Genomic DNA, 16,700 nt, shown 5'->3' with positions numbered 1-16,700 from the left:
GTCCAGTTGGACGTAAGTACGTTCCATCTGATGTTCGTGATCGATTGATCTGTTGGGCTCATACGTCACCTTCCTCTGGTCATCCTGGCATCGGTCGGACAGTGCGCTGTCTTAGTGGGAAGTACTGGTGGCCCACTTTAGCTAAGGACGTGAGGGTGTATGTTTCCTCCTGCTCAGTGTGCGCCCAGTGCAAGGCACCTAGACACCTGCCCAGAGGGAAATTACAACCCCTACACGTTCCACAACGGCCGTGGTCATACCTATCGGTGGATTTCGTGATGGATCTCCCTCCGTCACAAGGAAACACCACAATTCTGGTTGTTGTGGATCGGTTTTCTAAGTCCTGCCGTCTCATTCCTTTGCCCGGTCTCCCTACGGCCCTACAGACTGCGGAGGCCCTGTTTACACACGTCTTCCGGCACTACGGGGTGCCTGAGGATATAGTGTCTGATCGGGGTCCCCAGTTCACATCAAGGGTCTGGAGGGCGTTCATGGAACGTCTGGGGGTCTCGGTCAGCCTGACCTCAGGGTTTCACCCCGAAAGTAATGGGCAGGTGGAGAGAGTTAACCAAGATGTGGGTAGGTTTCTGCGGTCTTATTGCCAGGACCGGCTGGGGGAGTGGTCGGCTTTCATCCCCTGGGCAGAGATGGCCCAAAACTCCCTCCGTCACTCCTCCACTAACCTGTCCCCATTTCAGTGTGTACTAAGTTATCAGCCGGCTCTGGCACCGTGGCATCAGAGCCAGATCGAGGCACCTGCGGTAGATGAATGGTTTCGGCGGAAACCTGGGACGCTGCCCATGTACGCCTGCAATAGGCCATCAGGCAACAGAAGGCGAGCGCCGACCGCCACCGTAGTGAGGCCCCGGTATATGCACCGGGAGACCGGGTCTGGCTCTCGACCCGAAACCTGCCCCTTCGCCTGCCCTGCCGGAAGCTGGGGCCATTTAAAGTCCTGAGGAGACTGAATGAGGTATGTTATAGGTTACAGCTTCCCCCTGATTATCGTATTAACCCCTCGTTCCATGTGTCTCTCCTCAGGCCGGTGGTGGCTGGTCCGCTCCTGCAGTCTGAGGTGCGGGAGGTTCCTCCGCCCCCTCTGGACATCGAGGGGGCCCCGGCGTATACTGTGCGAGCCATCATGGACTCAAGGCATCGGGCGAGGGGCCTTCAGTAGCTCGTGGAGTGGGACGGGTACGGTCCGGAGGAGAGATGCTGGGTGCCGGTGGAGGACATACTGGACCCTTCCTTACTGCAGGAATTTCACCGTCTCCACCCAGATCGCCCTGCACCTCGTCTTCCGGGTCGTCCCCGAGGCCGGTGTCGGCGCGCTGCTGTCACGACTTCCGCCGAAGTGGGTGCCTCTCCTTGTTCGGACGGCGTTCGGTGGTCGTCGTCGCCGGCTTTCTAGCTGCCACCGATCCATGTTTCTTTTTCCATTTGTTATGTCTTGATTGCTCACACCTGGTTCCCATTACGTTATTATTATTTCCCTATTTAACCCTCTGGTTCTCATTATGTTTTGTGCGTTGTTGTTTCCTGGTTTTTGTGTTAGTCTTTTGTGTTAGGAGGGTTTGTTATCCCTGCGTGGATATATTGGTTGATTATTTTTCAGAGTAAAGTACGTTATTTTACTCAGTTCTGTGTCCTGCGCCTGACTCCGTCCTCACCTCTGCACAACTGACACTTGACAATGCGTGCATGTTGATAGTGTGCATGCGTTTGTGTGTGCGTGCCTGCATGCATCTGTGTGTGTTTGCTTGCGCAGATCAGATCAGATGTGTGTATTGTAATGGATTGGGGTCAAGGCTCACCAGTGAATTGAAACAAACGAAACAGGAAGGAAGTGATGTGGGTTGCTCTCTACAACTGCCACTCTCCCTTTGTCATCACCATTTCTGGAAACTTATACACACCGTCTCTTTCTTTCTCCCTTCCTACCTCCCTCTCTTGTTTTTCGGTTTTGGTCACTGCAATAAGAGCTGTCCAATAGATTGGACACAGCCGAGTAGTCACACAACCAAACAGTGACCTCAGCCTCATGCTGAGTACCTTAGGGACCAGTGTGGGAGAAAGGGAGAGCAGAGAGGAACCCAAATATGATGATAGCTGCTGGGGCAGGAAATCACAGAGAAGACGCCACCACCATTGGCTAAAACAAAAACAAAAGCGGAATTCCACACAGAGGTTAAAAGTCAAAACAGTTCTGTTGACCTGTATGTTGGGGGTCAACTCTCCCATGACTTGCATTCATCTATTCATTTATGCATTCCACAGAAGAGAGGAGAAAACAAACTATTCTTATCATAATTGGTAGATCTGAGCCTATCATGTTTCCTCTCTGTTTTTGTTTCTCTTTGTTTCTGTTTTTGTTTCTCTTCAAACCAATTCAATCGCTTATTCCTCATACCTCTGCAAATGCAAAACAAGGAACCAAGTTTGCTCTCAGGCACATATCTGCCATAGTTTCTGCCATAACTCTCCTTGAGAAGAAAAAAGTTTTTGTTGTGTGTCTGTATGGCTATGGGTATGTACAGTGCCTTCAGAAAGTATTCTCACCCCTTGACTTTTTACACATTTTGTTGTGTTACCGCCTGAATTAAAAATGGATTAAATTGAGATTTTGTGTGACTGGCCTACACACAATACCCCATAATGTCAAAGTGGAATTATGTTTTTAGATTTAAAAAAATACAAATTAATAAAAAAATTAAAGCTGAAATGTCTTGAGTTAATAACTATTCAACCCTTTTGTTATGGCAAGTCTAAATAAGTTCAGGAGTAAAACAATTCTTAACAAGCGTCACAACACCGACGGATGGTGGCGCCGCTCCTCGGCCGGGCGGAGCTCGGCGGTCGTCGTCGCCGGCCTACTAGCTGCCATCGATCCTTTTTTGTTTCACTTTCTGTTGGTTAGGTCTAGGTAGGCACGCACCTGTTTTGGGTTAGTCATTAGTAGGGGGGGGGGGTTATTTAGTTTAGCGTAGGATGTCTGTGTTTGTGCGTGATTGTGTTTCTTGTCCGGTTTATGTGCTTGAGGAACGTGTGCTGGTTTTCCTCTGCCTGTGGTTGGTTTCGTTGTGTTCACCACCGCAGAAGTATTTAAGGGCTGCGTCCCTATATTTTTGGCGACCACATCCATTTTTCTTGAATAAAGAAGTGTGGTCAAGAATTCTCTGTCTCCTGCGCCTGACTCTACCTCTCCTGCTTTTTTGAGCCAGCCCGTGACAGAAATCACGCACCAAACTTGATGGAGTCAGCAGGAGCTTCAGCGCCAACCCTGTCCATGGAGGAAAGAGTTGACCAACACTCCACCCTGCTCCACCGTCTGGGGAACGCCATGGATCAGGTGTTGGCGCGCATGGAGAGCTGGGACCGAAGCGCTCTCGGCCCCCTGAGCGCGGCAGGTCAACAGCCTGCGCCCCCACCAGCACCCACAGCACCCAGTACCAGTGGGGTGAAACTCGCTCCCCCCAGGGAGTACGATGGGACGGCCGCTGGGTGTAAGGGCTTCTTACTCCAGTAGGAGTTATACCTGGCGACCGTTCGTCCCTCTCCCTCGGGGGGGAAGAGCGTCAGCGTCCTCGTCTCCTGTCTCACGGGTAAGGCCCTGGAATGGGCAAACGCCGTGTGGGACAGTCCGGACTCAGCCAGGGACAACTACCCAGAGTTCACCCGCCGCTTTCGGGCAGTATTCGATCATCCCCCGGAGGGGAGAGCGGCGGGTGAGCGGCTGTTTCACCTGAGGCAGGAGACGAGGAGCGCGCAGGATTTTGCTCTCGAGTTCCGGACCCTGGCCGCGGGAGCAGGGTGGAATGAGAGGGCCCTTATAGATCACTACCGTTGTAGTTTGAGGGAGGACGTCCGCCGGGAATTAGCCTGTCGGGACACGACCATCACCCTGGACCAACTGGTGGATCTGTCCATCCGACTGGACAATCTGCTGGCCGCCCGCGGACGTCCGACCCGGGCCCTGCTCATTCCACCCTCCAGCCCTCCTGCTCCCACGCCTATGGAGATAGGGGGGGCAGCAGCCAGGAAGACTGGAGGGGGAGTTCGCTCCTGCACCTCATGTGGTCACAAAGGGCACACTGTGGACCGGTGCTGGAGAGACTCACCTGGGAGTCCAGAAGGCAGGCAGAGCGCTCCTTTGACACCTCAGGTGAGTCAGCACCAGCCTCACCCAGAGCCCCCTGTCCGTCACATGTACGTGTCAGTGTCTTTTCCTTGTTTCTCCCCTCACTCCCGGTTTAAGGCGCTAGTCAATTCAGGCGCGGCGGGGAGTTTTATGGACCGTGGGGTCGCGGCTAAGTTAGGGATTCCCCTGGTCCAGTTGGACCAACCCTTCCCCGTGCACGCCCTAGACAGTCGACCACTAGGGTCAGGGCTGGTCAGGGAGGTCACTGTGCCACTGGTCATGGTAATGCGGGGGGGTCATGAGGAGCGGATTAGTCTTTTCCTCATTGATTCCCCAGCGTTTCCAGTGGTTCTAGGGATTCCCTGGCTAGCCACTCACAACCCTAAGATTTCGTGGGGACAGAGGGCTCTTAACCTCTCTGGGCTAGGTGGCACCAAATCGTCCCACCTACGTAACAGCCAGTTGAATCCTGTGGCGCGATTTTAAAATACCTTAGAAATGCTATTACTTCAATTTCTCAAACATATGACTATTTTACAGCTATTTAAGGGGTGGTCAAATGAGTGCTCGGGCAGGTGCATAGGACTTTCCATATGTGCGACTACGGTGGAGAGTCCAGACCAAGTCTCCACCGTGCACATTCCCTCAGAGTATGCCGATTTGGCTATTGCCTTCAGTAAAACGAAGGCGACCCAATTACCACCTCATCGACGAGGAGACTGTGCGATAAACCTCCAGGTGGGCGCTGCACTTCCTCGTAGTCACGTTTATCCCCTGTCTCAGGAGGAAACAGCGGCTATGGAAACATACGTCACTGAGTCTTTGAGGCAGGGATACATTCGGCCATCTAACTCACCGTCTCCTCGAGCTTCTTTTTTGTGAAGAAGAAGGAGGGAGGTCTGCGCCCGTGCATTGACTATAGAGGTCTAAATGCCATCACAGTGGGTTTCAGTTACCCACTACCTCTCATCGCCTCGGCGATAGAGTCATTTCACGGGGTGCGCTTCTTCACGGAATTGGATCTCAGGAGTGCATATAATCTGGTGCGTATCCGAGGAGGGGACGAGTGGAAAACTGCATTTAGTACCACATCTGGCCATTATGAGTACCTCGTCATGCCGTATGGGTTAAAGAATGCTCCCGCAGTCTTCCAATCCTTTGTGGACGAGATTCTCCGGGACCTGCTCGGTCAGGGTGTAGTGGTGTACATCGATGACATTCTGGTCTACTCTGCTACACGCGCCGAGCATGTGTCTCTGGTGCGTAAAGTGCTTGGGCGACTGGTGGAGCATGACCTATACGTCAAGGCTGAGAAATGTGAGTTTTCCAAACCAGCCGTCTCTTTCTTGGGGTATCGCATTTCCACATCAGGGGTAGTGATGGAATGTGACTGCATCTCAGCCGTGCGTAATTGGCCGACTCCCACCACGGTGAAGGAGGTGCAGCGGTTTTTGGGATTTGCCAATTACTACCGGAGGTTTATCCGGGGCTTTGGGCAGGTGGCGGCTCCCATTACCTCACTGATGAAGGGGGGCCCGGTGCGGTTGCAGTGGTCCGCGGAGGCGGACAGGGCCTTTAGTCGTCTGAAGGTTTTGTTCACCGACGCTCCGGTGCTGGCGCACCCGGACCCCTCTTTGCCCTTCATAGTGGAGGTGGACGCGTCCGAGGCTGGGGTAGGAGCCGTGCTGTCCCAGCGCTCGGGCGCCCCCCCCCCCAAGCTCCGCCCCAGCGCCTTCTTCTCTAGGAAGTTGAGTCCGGCGGAGCGTAACTATGATGTGGGGGACAGGGAGTTGTTGGCTGTGGTCAGAGCACTGAAGGTGTGGAGACATTGGCTTGAGGGGGCGCATCACCCTTTTCTCATCTGGACTGACCACCGTAATCTGGTGTACATCCGGGCGGCGAGGAGACTGAACCCGCGTCAAGCCAGGTGGGCGATGTTCTTTACTAGATTTCAGTTTAACATCTCGTATATCCCAGGTTCCCGGAACACTAAGGCCGACGCACTGTCTCGTCTCCATGACGCCGAGGAACGGTCCACCGATCCCACTCCCATACTTCCAGCCTCCTGCCTGGTGGCACCGGTGGTCTGGGAGGTGGACGCGGACATCGAGCGGGCGTTACGGACGGAGCCTACTCCTCCGCAGTGTCCAGTGGGTCGTAAGTACGTTCCGCTCGGTGTTCGCGATCGTCTGATTCGGTGGGCTCACATGCTTCCCTCCTCGGGTCACCCAGGGGTTGAGCGGACAGTGTGTGGTCTTAGTGGGAGATACTGGTGGCCCACCTTGGTGAGGGACGTGAGGCACTATGTCTCCTCCTGTTCGGTGTGCGCTCAGAGTAAGGCTCCCAGGCACCTGCCTAGAGGGAAATTACAGCCCCTCCCGGTTCCACAACGACCATGGTCCCACCTGGCGGTGGATTTCCTGACCGATCTCCCGCCGTCTCAGGGCAACACTACGATCCTGGTCGTTGTGGACCGGTTCTCTAAGTCCTGCCGTCTGCTTCCGTTACCCGGTCTTCCTACGGCCCTGCAGACCGCGGAAGCCTTATTCACCCACGTCTTCCGGCACTACGGGGTCCCCGAGGATATCGTCTCAGATCGAGGCCCCCAGTTCACGTCCCGAGTGTGGCGGGCGTTTATGGAGCGACTGGGGGTTTCGGTCAGTTTGACCTCGGGGTTTCACCCCGAAAGTAATGGGCAGGTAGAAAGGGTAAACCAGGAGGTGGGCAGGTTTCTGCGGTCCTACTGCCAGGACCGGCCAGGGGAGTGGGCAAGGTTCGTGCCATGGGCCGAAATGGCTCAGAATACTTTGCGCCACTCCTCCACCAACATGTCACAATTCCAATGTGTGTTGGGTTATCAGCCGGTCCTGGGGCCATGGCATCAGAGCCAGACGGAGGCCCCTGCGGTGGAGGAATGGGTTCAGCGCTCAAGGGAGACCTGGGACGCTGTGCAGGAATCCCTGGAATGAGCCAGGGAGCGACAAAAGCCGAGCGCTGACCGGCACCGCAGCGAGGCCCCTGTGTTCACTCCAGGGGAGAGAGTCTGGCTCTCGACCCGGAACCTGCCCCTCCGCCTGTCCTGCCGGAAGCTGGGTCCGCGGTTTGTGAGGCCATTTAAAGTCCTGAGGAGAATAAACGAGGTGTGTTACAGATTACAACTTCCTTCTTATTATCGTATTAACCCCTCGTTTCATGTGTCTCTCCTCAGGCTGGTGGTAGCTGGTCCGCTGCAGGAAAATGAGGTACGGGAGGTCCCTCCACCCCCCCTGGACATCGGGGGGCCCCCGGCGTACACAGTCCGGTCCATCTTGGACTCCAGACGCCGGGCGAGGGGCCTGCAGTACCTCGCGGACTGGGAGGGGTACGGCCCGGAGGAGAGGTGCTGGGTACCGGTGGTGGACATATTGGACCCAGCGCTCATCCGGGAGTTCCACAGCCTCCATCCGGATCGCCCTGCGCCTCGCCCTCCGGGGCGTCCTCGAGGCCGGCGTCGGCGCGCTGCGGGAGCCGCGCGTCAGGTGGGGAGTACTGTCACGACACCGACGGATGGTGGCGCCCCTCCTCGGCCGGGCGGAGCTCGGCGGTCGTCGTCGCCGGCCTACTAGCTGCCATCGATCCTTTTTTGTTTCACTTTCTGTTGGTTAGGTCTAGGTAGGCATGCACCTGTTTTGGGTTAGTCATTAGTAGGGGGGGTTATTTAGTTTAGCGTAGGATGTCTGTGTTTGTGCGTGATTGTGTTTCTTGTCCAGTTTATGTGCTTGAGGAACGTGTGCTGGTTTTCCTCTGCCTGTGGTTGGTTTCGTTGTGTTCACCACCGCAGAAGTATTTAAGGGCTGCGTCCCTATATTTTTGGTGACCACATCCATTTTTCTTGAATAAAGAAGTGTGGTCAAGAATTCTCTGTCTCCTGCGCCTGACTCTACCTCTCCTGCTTTTTTGAGCCAGCCGTGACAACAAGACACAAAATAAGTTGCATGGACTGGAATAAAAGTGTTTAACATGATTTTTGAATGACTACCTCATCTCTGTACCCCACACAGTAGCGACGCGTCATTCAGGGCAGCTGGGTGTCACGACTTCTACCGAAGGTGGCTCTCCCTGCTCGTCGTCGCCGGCCTACTAGCTGCCACCGATCCCCTTTTCCCTTTTTGTTTGGTTTTGTCTGTCTTGTGTTGCACCTGTTTTGTGTTGAGTTCATTAGTGGGTTATTTAGTCTTGCTGTTCTAGGTTGGGTTTTGTGCAGGATTGTTTCGTGTTGGGTTTGGGGGTTACGTATTTCTCTTTATCTATTTGTGGACTGGTGTTTTATTTTGGACTGCGTTCCGGCCCTTTTTGGGGTGGACATTTTTGTCTGGTTGGGTTTTCCTTATTCATGCCTGTTATTGGTGGTTTGGACCCTGGAAATAAAATGCTCTACTATTGCACATTTGGTCTCCTGCCGAGTCGAGTCGACAATCTGCTGGCAAATCCTTTTCAATCCTTGTCATATGAAGAGAAATTATAGATAAAACGTATCAATGCTCATAGGCCATTGGACATAAACATTACACAACAAGTTGGAAATTGCTAATTCAACAATGAGTGCTGAGGCGCAATTGCAACCTCATGTTCAGTCCCAGGCTGAGTCACAGCCGGGCGTGACCGGGAGACCCATGGGATGGCGCACAATTGGCCCAGCGTCATCCGAGTTAGGGGAGGGTTTGGCCAGCTGGGATTTTTTTGTCTCATCGTGCTCTAGCAACTCCTTGCGGCGGGCCGGGTGCCTGCAAGTGGACTTCGGTCATCAGTTCGACAGTGTTTTCTTTGACACATTGGTGTGGCTGGCTTCCGGGCAGTATGTCAAGAAGCAGCTTGGCTCTTGACCTTCCCCGAGTCCGTAGGGGAGATGCAGTGATTAGACAAGATTGTAACTTCTGGCTCATGGCATTGCATGTGAATATTTATCCTTTTGTATTTTTTTACCCCCTTTTTCTCACCAATTTCATGATATCGAATTGGCCATGTTGTCAATCCAGCATGACTTCTGCCACGTTCAAAACAACTGGAAAATTGGAACTGGGAAATCTCAGACATCTGTGAGTTCAAGACAACTGGGAACTCAAAAAAAATAAACTATGTCAGACTGGAAAAATACAGAAAATAATTTTGAACTGTCATCCAACTCAGAATTCCAAGTCGAGAACAAGAAGGACGTTCGCACCACATTCCTGTTCAAGTGAGCACAGCACAACAAGGTGAGTCCAAAAATGTATTGTATGCTGCTACATTAATTATGTAATATGCAAGGGAGATATGTATACTGTAGCCAAGAAAGTAATACTAAGTATATGTTGTGTAGTAAGCTGTTAGTAGCCCATGTTCCTCACCCTAATAACTTGGTCCCTTTCCCCCCTCATAATTTAGCCTACTGTTCTGACATGGTCGTGCACATGTAGCCTATAGCCTGTTTTAGACAAATGTAATCATTAAATAATGTAAGAGCTTTCATTGTCTACTTATATGCCACCTTTATTTATCCTACAGTTCTGACTTGGTGTACAGGGAGACTACTGTTAGAATGGCCCATGTTCTGAATTATGTCGCTGTACATTTCAAAAGTGCTGAACAAATAGTTATATTGACTACGTCCGTCCTAATCGAAATAACGGATTGTCTCTTATCCGCTTGTCATCCCCTTATGCCATAGTTTGTACATCTCAATTGTCAGTAGAAACCACATTTGTTTAAGCAAGTCTGCCATATCAGCTATGTTTTTTTAAAAGGCAGTAAATAAGGCTGAATGAACTGTTTCGCTGCCAGACAAGGCTTCGCTGATAGCCAGGTGTAACAGTGGTATGGTGCTGGGACTGCTGTTGGGACACTGCTTTTGGGACACTGCTGTTGGGACAGCTTTATGTAATTTGAAAGACTAACATTACAGCATTGTTGCATTAGGTATTTGTTAAATTATATATTTTTCTTTATGATGATTGGGACCTATTAGTGGTAGTTTTGTGATAACTGCTTTGTGATTTAAATTTTGTGGGAAAAACACTGTTTTTCGGGTTCGTTTTTTTTCTCTAAACATTAACAATCCCAATTTAGTTTAAACATTCACACCCGCACAGACAGCACGAAAGGGCAAGAGATTACAGTAAATAGTAAACCATTAGATAGTATTGGTAGTCTAATATGGTCTTGTTGTGTCCAGAGGATTTTGGCCTGAGTCCTGAGTCTTTAAGAGGCTTTGAGTGGGTACCGAGTACCGACCATCTGTCTCCACCAGTCTCACATTCTGGACAGGGTCCTTCTGGGTATCTAGGCTAGTAGTGTAACTAGGGAGATTAGCCCCCGTAGAACCATAGGGCTAATTCATGTTGAACTAATATCTATTGCATACTACTTTATTATGTTCTATTCTAATAAACATGCATCACGATTTGTTGATTCAAAATCAAGCAAGCTGCACGATTTCTCTGATGCCTCTTATTATTCATCATGGCTGCTGTTTATGTATGTAACTGCTTAGAGTAGATCTGTTGTGGAAATCATAGACAATAAGCACTCCTTCCTAGGTTTGTTTTGCAATATGAAAACATGGGGTGGTCACAATTTCAAACAAACAGAAAGGTGTAATGGAATCGCACGCATAAAGCTTACTTCATCATTCAATGTTTTAAATTATTTTCACTGCATCGGGGATAGCAATGTTCCCCGGGCGCCGAAGACGTGGATGTCGATTAAGGCAGGCCCCCGAACCTCTGATTAAGAAGACACACTTCAGTTGAATACATTCAGTTGGACAACTGACTAGGTATCCCCCTTTCCCATACACAGACGTTTTGGCTTTACAGCCTTCTTCAGTGTGAACCCATTATACATTTTTGTCTGTGTGAATTCACAGGGTTTACACACCGGCTAAGTTTCAGGGAGAGCGCGATGGTTCTGCTTAGAATGGTCACAATTTCACACATCCATCAACTGATGTGTCATCATCTCCCATAATGCCCCAGGGGAGTAAGGGATCATATGAGCTAGTTAGCCTAACCATTAACCAGTCTGCATGTAGCCTTCTGTGTAACTGGGGGTTTCTAATGATTCAAGCTGCTTTAGCTTATACAGTGCCTTGCAAAAATGTTCATCCCCTTGGTGTTTTCCTATTTTGTTGCATTACAACCTGTAATTTAAATGGATTTTTATTTGGATTTCATGTAATGGACGTACACAAAATAGTCCAAAATGGTGAAGTGAAATGAAAAAAATAACTAGTGTCAAACAATTCTAAAAAAATAAAAAACGGAAAAGTGGTGCGTTCACCCTTTGCTATGAAGCCCCTAAAAAAAAGATATTGTGCAACCAATTACCTTCAGAAGTCACATAATTAGTTAAATAAAGTCCACCTGTGTGTGCAATCTAAGTGTCACATGATCTGTCACATGATCTCAGTATATATACACGCCTGTTCTGAAAGGCCCCAGAGTCTGCAACACCACTAAGCAAGGGGCACCACCAAGCAAGCTGTCACGTCCTGACCAGTATAAGGGGTTGTTTGTTATTGTAGTTTGGTCAGGGCATGGCAGGGGGTGTTTGTTTTATGTGTTTCTGGGTTTTTTGGTTTATGTTCTTGGTTAGTATATTTCTATGTTCATTCTAGTTTTTCTATTTCTACATTTAGTTTATTGGGTTGACCTTCAATTGGAGGTAGCTGTTCCTCGTTGCCTCTAATTGAAGGTCCTATTTAGTAGGGGTGTTTTTTCATGGGTTTTTGTGGGTAGTTGTTCCATGTGTAGCTGTGTGCCTTACAGGACTGTTTCTCGTCGTTGTTTTTGTTTAAGTGTTTATTTTGGTTTTCTTCATAATAAAGAAGATGAGTATTCACATTCCCGCTGCGCCTTGGTCCCATCTTTACGACAGATGTGACACAAGCGGCACCATGAAGACCAAGGAGCTCTCCAAACAGGTCAGGGACAAAGTTGTGGGGAAGTACAGATCAGGGTTGGGTTAAAAAAAAATATCAGAAACTCTGAACATCCCACAGAGCACCATTAAATCCATTATTAAAAAATGGAAAGAATATGGCAGCACAATAAATCTGCCAAGAGAGGGTGGCACCTCACCAACACTCACGGACCAGGCAAGGAGGGCATTAATCAGAGAGGCAACAAAGAGACCAAAGATAACCCTGAAGGAGCTGCAAAGCTCCACAGCGGAGATTGGAGTATCTGTCCATAGGACCACTTTAAGCCGTACACTCCACAGAGCTGGGCTTTACGGAAGCGTGGCCAGAAAAAAGCTATTGCTTAAAGAAAAAAATAAGCAAACACGTTTGGTGTTCGCCAAAAGGCATGTGGGAGACTCCCCAAGTATATGGAAGAAGGTACTCTGGTCAGATGAGACAACAATTTAGCTTTTGGCCATCAAGGAAAATGCTATGTCTGGTGCAAACCCACCACCCCGAGAACACCATCCCCACAGTGAAGCATGGTGGTGGCAGCATCATGCTGTGGGGATATTTTTAATCGGCAGGGACTTTGAAACTGGTCCGAATTGAAGGAATGATGGATGGCGCTAAATACAGGGAAATTCTTGAGGGAAACCTGTTTGTCTTCCAGAGATTTGAGGCTGGGACAGAGGTTCACCTTCCAGCAGGACAATGACCCTAAGCATACTGCTGAAGCAACACTTGAGTAGTTTAAGGGGAAACATTTAAATGTCTTGGAATGGCCTAGTCAAAGCCCAGACCTCAATCCAATTGAGAATCTGTAGTATGACTTAAAGATTGCTGTACACCAGTGGAACCCATCCAACTTGAAGGAGCTGAAGCAGTTTTGCCTTGAAGAATGGGCAAAAATCCCAATGGCTAGATGTGCCAAGTTTATAGAGACATATCCCAAGAGACTTGCAGCTGTAATTGCTGCAAAAGGTGGCTCTACAAAGTATTGACTTTTGGCGGGTGAATAGTTATGCATGCTCAAGTTCAGTTTTTTTTGTCTTATTTCTTGTTTGTTTCACAATAAAAAATATTTTGCATCTTCAAAGTGGTAGACATGTTGTGTAAATCAAATGATACAAACCCCCCCAAAAATCTATTTTAATTCCAGGTTGTAAGGCAACAAAATAGGAAAAATGCCAAGGGGGGTGAATACTTTCGCAAGCCACTGTAATGCTGTACTTAAGCAATAAGGCCCAAGGGGGTGTGCATAAGAACAGCCCTTAGCCGTGGTATATTGGCCATATACCACAAACCCCAGAGGTGCCTTATTCTATTATAAACTGGTTACCAACGTAATAAGAGCAGTAAAAATAACTGTTTTGTCATACCCGTGGTATATGGTCTGGTATACCACAGCTGTCAGCCAATCAGCATTCAGAGCTCGAACCGCCCAGTTTCTAATATCCTATACTTCTCCAACCTTGATATTGATACATGTTATTGTAAACACAACAGACATATAGAAGAGACCTAGAAAAATGTCAGGTTTGCAGCAGTCTGCTTCTCAGTATTGTCCGCTGCATGCCGCTGGATCAACATTGTTGGGATGTCTGTGGACAAAAGGCCCTGTTTTGTTTACATTCTCGTCTGAGACGTCGCATGATATGGCGCCTTTGGTGTGCCAGCAGCACACAGTCCAGTACTGCAGCCGTGTGTTATTTCTCATATATATATATATCTCATATCCGTTATGATTATAGAAAAGTTATTCCGTGGAATTGAATGAAAACTGCACGGCATGAAATTACATAGCAATTTTTGCTTTGCAAAAAAAGGATTTAAATAATGAAATGTAATTTCGTTGATGTTTTCTGATCATTTTCTGATCGCAGATTTAATCCACCGTGACAGTGAGATTCTGAACGACTGATAAGGGTAAGCGGGTGGAAAACTACATCCTCTCAGTTCAAGGCTTGTATCCAATCATCTCCATTGAGCCATTGTGAGAACCACGTCAGAACCAAAGTCAATATGGTTCCACGTGGGCGCCAACTGTTGACACGTACATACGTTGGTGAAATAGCACAGATCGATGACACCAGCCCCAGTGCCCTACAGTATAGACCATCTTGGCTCGTCGGCCAGCATGGTAGTACATAACCATGTGTCAATACAACAATGAGGCCTGCCTATTATAAGGTATTTCCAATGGAATATTCAGCTCTGGTTATGTATAATCTAATCAATCATGAGAGTTCCTACAATCCCATAGTTACATAAAATAATCCCATAGCTAAAAACACTTGGGGATGGATTCCCAGATCCTGATTAAGCTTAGTCCTGGACTAACATGCACTTTCAAAGGAAATTCTCAATCTGGGTCCAGGAAACCTGACCATAGTGGCAGATATACCCAGACTGTACAGTCCATAAAGATATGGTGGCATGTTTTCATCATCCCACGGTAATTGATGGGGCAAACCAGATAAACATATCCGTTCACAACAAATAATGAGTTTACAACTTCCACTAATGTTAAATAAGAGGGCACTGTACTGTTATGGGAAATGTTTTGTTACATCATGCAGCCAGCCAACAGAGAGACCTCCATATAGAAACAAATACTTCTGTTTGGCTCAGTAGCAGACCTCCAAGGCGATCTCCCACAGTGGTGTGTATTCTTTACACATTAACACTATTCTCCTGTGTCAGCTCGACACACCAGTCGCCACTAGTCCTCATCTCAAATGATGAACTCGCACTCAGTCCCTCTGGGAGAGCAGAGTGGAGGCACTGTAGTGATGTAGCCGCTGCTTCAGTCTTCTGCCCATAAACATGCAGCTACTGAAGGAATTCATCTAGAGAGTACATGGGGACATTTTCTGAGAATCTAAGAGATATCATCTAGGGTTTCGGGGTAAGTACTGCAATACGATAAGAAGATGCTGTACGTATTGTACAATTTTCACTGACTCCACTGTTTCCACATGGATGAACAGGTAGCATTTTGGGATATTAACATGGCCGCCGTATCCTGTTCTGAAAATGAAAGAGGTTGTGGACGGATTCTGTTTTGATGGGATCTCCCATACCATACAGACAAGCAGTATGTCAGTCAGTCCTGTGATTTTCCCTGCTCTCCTCCTGTTATTATTACATTTACTCCCTGCTAACGGAAGGACAGAAATAACCATGCTGAAATCTATGACTCTCCTGGAGGAAAACCATTTGTGTCAGAAGCAGTGGAAAACAAGAGCAACTGGCAGCCAAGTGGAGCTTTGGGGGCTCTAGTGTTTCACAGTCGCCCAGGGAGAAGGGCCACCACCACAGACATGACTCATTACCGGGTGGCCATTATGGGGATAGGGCGAGATGTGCCTTTCCAAAAGAAGCTCCCTATGTCTCATACTGAAAAGTGGATGGTTCACATGGCCCAAATTACACCTGAGAGCAAAGTGATGACAGATTTCGTCAGTGATATATCTATAATGTAGAAGTTGTGTAAGCCTGGTCCATTCTCAAGAGCGGCAATTGACTTTTGCTTATAGAGTATATTCTAGCTGTTACGGATACAGGTATCCTGTGTATGTATCCTGTATGTGTTTCTTTTCTCTCCTCCCCTCACAGGTGACAATCATCACTCCCCGATCAGTCATCAACCAGTCCCCAATCAGAAGACACCTGCTCCCCTTTCCTCACCCAATCACAGCCCCTTTCCCTTGGTTTAAAAACCCCAGTCAGTTGCTCTTTCTCTAGCTCATTATCACTCTGTGTTCAATCTCTCTCTGTGAGATCAATCTTTGTGTCATTCTCTCAATCGCTCTTTGTATGCTCTCTCTCTCACCCATCTCCTTTGTTTTTCTTTCACCCCAAATGTCCCATTTGTCCGGTACCTGTGAGTATTGTTTTGTTTGACTTGTTTGTTTGGTGGGAAAAGGGGGTAACAAGACCAGTCTCCCATGGGCCTACATTACCCGTAGGAAAACAGTGTCTAAATACACTAGTTAGAACTGGGCGGACCACCCCCTGTATTTTTGGTTAGTTAGCTAGCTGTTGTTGAAATAGGCTAGTCTAGCTTAGGGGTGGTTTTGGATTATTGTTTCTTTGCTTGGGTCCCACTCAGCCCCTTTTCTCACCCCCCCCCCCCCCCCTTACCGTGTGTTTAAACAATAAACCTTTAGTGTTTGACGGTAGATTTCAGTTGTCTATGGTTTTTGTTCTCACTGTTACTTTTCACTATTATAATGTGCATGATTTATGTTACGGGTCTCAGTTCCATCTCCCCTAGACTGCAGGGCCAAAGGGATTCTTAACACTAGCTGATGCTGAAATCAGCTTGGCCTACCTTACTGTGTGTTTCATAAGATAAGCTTTATTCAATGAATGTGAATACTTGTTCATTAAACATGTCTGCCACAACGTTGATGTTTCTGTTCGCTCTCCATCAGAATGGCATAGCAAGCTCCTGTTCCTTTGACACCGAACCTCCAGAGACAACTCAAATCTACAAATGTGTTGACATGAAAGTGACTCAGTGCCATACACGATCTCTCTCTCTCTCTCTCTCACACAATTTCCAGGCTAATGTCTCTCAGAGCTTATCTTCCCTCACACAGCCTACGAATGTCATCAGGAGTGTCAGATTAGATT

Source organism: Salmo salar, chromosome 10, assembly GCF_965601325.2.
Source record: "Salmo salar chromosome 10, fSalSal1, whole genome shotgun sequence".
Taxonomy (NCBI): domain Eukaryota; kingdom Metazoa; phylum Chordata; class Actinopteri; order Salmoniformes; family Salmonidae; genus Salmo; species Salmo salar.
The sequence above is the reverse complement of the archived record's forward strand: the minus strand, read 5'-3'. Positions refer to the sequence as shown.